The sequence below is a fragment of the Elephantulus edwardii genome, unplaced genomic scaffold (genome assembly GCF_000299155.1).
Source record: "Elephantulus edwardii isolate Elephantulus edwardi_28Jun2011 unplaced genomic scaffold, EleEdw1.0 scaffold00430, whole genome shotgun sequence".
NCBI classification, from domain to species: domain Eukaryota; kingdom Metazoa; phylum Chordata; class Mammalia; order Macroscelidea; family Macroscelididae; genus Elephantulus; species Elephantulus edwardii.
Genome location: NW_006400180.1, coordinates 535,544 through 540,454, shown reverse-complemented (window position 1 = coordinate 540,454; position 4,911 = coordinate 535,544).

Here is a 4,911-nt window from a genome sequence, read left to right as displayed (position 1 = left end):
GGGAGGAGTGATAGGGAATGGCAAAGGACACACTGACAAAGGAGGTTAATCAGAACTGGCGTTGACAAGTACTGTGGCAATTGGACAATTAAAACAGACATTTGGTGGGGGGAAGAAGAACGAAATTGGGAATAGGGTAGAGAAAACAGTGCAACAATGAATGAATGAATACCCAAAATCTCTGTACATGTTCATTAAAACGAATAAAATTTATTAATAATTTAAAAAGACAAACTATATTAAAAAAAGAAATGATAGAGGTGACATCACATCAGAACCATTGGATATGAAATTGATAATATAAAATATTAAGAAAAGTTATATGCTGATAAATTTGAAAATCTAAAGGAAAGAAAAAAATTCCTTGAAACTCTTGCCCTACCCATATTAACATGGACAGATTTAGAACACTTGAAAGATCCATCAGAAAAGAAAAAATTGAACAGGTCTTAAAAAGAGTCCCCTCCTCCACCACGCGTGTGTGTGTGCACGCGTACACACACACACGCACACACACACACTCACACACACATCCTAGACCTAATAGGCTCGTTGCTGAGTTCAACCAAATATTCAGAGAAGATCTATCACAAATTTGACTTAAATTATTTGAAAAAATAGAGAAAGAAGGAACATTTCTATATCAACACCAGGCAAAGATATTACCTAGAAAGAAAACTACAGACCAGTATTTCTCATGAATATAGATGCAAAAATCCTTGACAAAATCTTGGCCAATAGAATCCAACAGCACATTTAAAAAAAATTAATCCTGATCAAGTGTGAATTATAATAGGTACAACAAGGATGTTTCAACATAAGAAAAACAATCAACATAATTCATCACATTGACAAAGAAATAACAAAAACCACATGATTCTAGCAATTGATGCAAGAAAAGGCATTCGATAAAATCCAATTCCCTGCCTAATTAAATCAATCAGCAAAATAAGAATAGAAGGGAATTTCCTTAACATAATGAAAAGTATATATGCAAAATCAAGAGCCAATATAATTCTCTATGGAGAAAGAATAAAGAACATTTTTCTTGCAAACAGGAACCAGACAAGGATGCCCACTTTCACAGATACTATTCAATATTGTATCAAAAGTCCTTGTTAGGTCAATACAACCAAAGAAGGAAATAAGTGGCATCCAGATCAGCCAAGAAGTGATTAAACTGTCACTACATGCTGATGATATGATAGTGCACACAGAAACCCCAAGGACTCAACAGCAACAACAAAAACTAGTAGACCAACTTAGAGTGGCAGGATACAAGATTAATATACAAGTCAGTGGGATTCCTCTACGAAGAAAACACAGAAGAGGAAACTAAGAAAGGAGTATCATTTACAATGTCCACCCACAACTTGAGATACTTAGGAATAAACCTAGAGATGCAAAATACTTGTACAAAGAAAACTACAAAACACTTCTGTGAGACGCAATAAAAGATCTAAATAAGTGGAAAAATATTCCCTTAGACTCTATATAGTACAAATTGCAATCCTACCAAAAGCAATCTATGTGTTTAATGCAATTCCAACACAGATACAAGTTTATTATTTAAAGGGATATAAAAAGCATTTGACAAGTTTATTTGGAAAGGAAAGAGACCTTAAATAAGCAAAGCACTTCTGAAAAGCAAAAATGAAGTAGGATGATCTAAAAACCTACTATACAGCTGTAATAACTAAAACAACATGGCACTACTACAATGACAGACACATAGACTAATGGAATAGAATATAATAGAGAAAGCACAAATTATTCCATCTCGCTATGGCCAGCTAGTATTCGACAAGGAAGCAAAACTTATCAAATAGGGAAATGAACAACCTCTAGCAAAACTGGACTGCTACCTGCAGAAAGCTGAGGCGTGATCCACATCTCACAACCTTCCACACAAATCAATTCAAGAGACATGGGTTAAAGTCCAAACTATAAAAATCTTAAGAGACAAAATGGGACCAACCTTAGATGGCCTAGCTTGTGATATTAAGAGGCTGATAAATACAGCTAGAAATGCACAACCAGGAGAAATTAAAATTGATGAATGGGACCTCCAAAAGATTAAATTCCTGTGTACATCAAAACCTTTTCCCAATTAGACAAAAAGAAAACCTACTGACTGGGAAAATACATTTGGCAATACCATCTCAGACAAGAGCGTCATTACAAATGTAACAAAAGGTTACAGAATATGACAAAGACTCCACAAAAACCAAACCTAAAGAAAACAAGACTGATGACCCAATTATAAAATGAGCAATAGATATGGAAATATTTTTTTCACAGAGAAAGATATTCAGATGGCCAACAGACACATGAAGAAATGCTCAAGATCTCTGGCAAGAAGAGAAATGCAAGTCAAAACCACAATGAGATACTGTCTCATCCCTGGTAGCAGTGGTATAGTTTAACATACACTGTTCTGGTATTGTAAAATGGTATAACCATTCTGGAAGGCAGTTCAGCATTTCCTCAAAAAGCTGGACATGGAAATTCCATATGACCCAGTGATTCCAATGCTAGGATTATGCTGCAAGAAAATTAGAACTGAGACACAAATGGAGATTTGTGCATCAATGTTAATAGCTGCAGTATTCACTATTAAAAGAACATGGAAATAGTCCATATGTCCAACCACAAGTGAATGGATAGAGAAATTTTGGTATGTTGACACAGTGGAATACTACTCAGCGCTCAGGAGCAATGATTTCAAAAAATATTACAGAACTTGGGAGGGACTGGAGAGCATTATGCTGAATGATCTAACTCAGTCTCACAAGAACAAATACTACATAAGGCCGTTATTGTAAAACTAGAAGGATAACTAATAAAACATGTATGAAGTTCAAGGGGAGAAAGGGAGGAATCAGAGGGGTAAAGATGGGAAGGGAGAAGCCATGGGGCCATACAATTGGTTGGTGGAGGGAGAGGTTAAAGGAAATGGGAAAGATCTGGTGAGAGGACCTGAAAAAAATGGGGTATTGGTGGATATAGTTCAGTTGTGATTGATTTTATAAAACACAATGAATGGGAATGAGTGTAGGAAACAATGTGAATGAAGCAAAGTGTGAAACACAATGTATATGAATTGTATATGCAAACCAACATAACATAAAAATTTAAAAAGAACAGGAAGACAGAAAGAGGTATGCAAGAGTTACAAATAACAAAATTAGATACTATTACATAAAACTTTACAGTATCAGTATAAACAGGCATTCATTCATCTATGAGCCCTCACAGGCTGGCAGGCAAATATAGTCAGGTGTGCACTCATAAATGAGACTACATCCGCCATCACAGTTTTGGCATTTTCTATATGCCTATGTTGTTGTTGTTGTTATATGTTGTAAAGTTGTGACTCATAGTGATATTATGTACAATAACTCTGAAGCCTGCCCTGTCCTGAGCTCCTCACTAACGCTGGCACACCTACCCCCATTGCCCTAGTTACTGTATTAATCCATCTAATCAGGGGTCTTCCGCTCCTGCACTGCCCCTCACTCTTCCAAGCATGATGTGCTTCTCCACGGATCAATCCCTCCTGACCATATGTCCAAAGTATGTGAGACAGAGCTTCAAAATCCTAGCCTCCAAAGAGAAACTTGGCTTCACACTCTCCAAGGCAGGCCTATTTGTTTTCTTGGTGGTCCATGGTATGTTCAAGACTCTTCTCTTGCACCACAACTCAAAGGTATCAATTCTTCTCCTATCCTCTTTAGTCATTGCCCAGCTCTCTAATACATATATTTGTATGTTCTGTAAATAGGCCCATTTATATAGCAAGCAAGGAAGCTCTGGTGGACTAGTGGTAAGAAGCTGTCCTGACAGCCTGAAGGCAGATGACTTAAATCCACCAGTGACTTTGAGGAAGAAAGATTGGCAATTTCTTATCATATGATTTACAACCTCTGAAAACTCATTGCAGGATCACGATGAATCAGTTATCTGAGAAGCTGGACTCTATGAGGTGGAATGTAGCATCAGTATTGGAGGGAGACACATCAATAACTGTGATTGATGCTTGCTTGCTGAAAATAAGAACTTGGGGCACTTGTTGCAGAAAATGAAGGAATGCAGCCTGTGGTATGGATTGTATCTCAAAGTTAAGAAAACGAAGATTCTTACCACTGGACCAATAGGCAGTATCATCATAGATGGAGAGGAGATTTAAACTGTTAACAACTTTATCTTGCCTGGATTCACAATTAACACAATTTTGGTACCAGCAGTCAGGAAATAAGGAGACACATTGCACTGGGAAAGTCTGCAGTTAGGTACCTGTCCAAATTACTGAGGAGGAATGATGTCAGTTTGAGGTCTAGTGAATCTGATTCAGGCCATGGTCTTTCCGATTACTTGCTATGCATTTAAGGGCTGCACAATGACTAAGGATGACAGGAGAAAGATTGATGCCTTTGAGCTATGGTGTTGAAGAAGACCGCTGAATAGCCCATGGACAGCTAAGAGAACAAACAGATATGTCTTGGAGATGGTGCATCTGGAGTTCTCTCTCTCTCCTTTTTTTTTTTTTTAGTTTTCTTTTTTAATTTCCTTTTTTTAAAATTCCATTCATTCATTGTTGCACCCTTCTCCCCGCACCCCCTCCCCCCCCCCCCATTCCCCCGTTTGCTCCTCTCCTTCAAAAGCAAAAGAAAAACTCCCTCATTGGTACGCAATCCCCCCATAAATCCCCCAAACCCAAATATAATCCACTCTGCAACCCTCATTCCTCTTAGGATAAACATAATGCCCTAAAATATAATACTTTTAAGATATTCTCTCCCCCAAAGACTTGAATGCTGTAAACATATTTCATGCAGTTTTTCTCAGTCTTACCCCCATCCTGATGTCTGCCTCATTCTACAACAGTGGCACCATATAGCATTTGTCCCT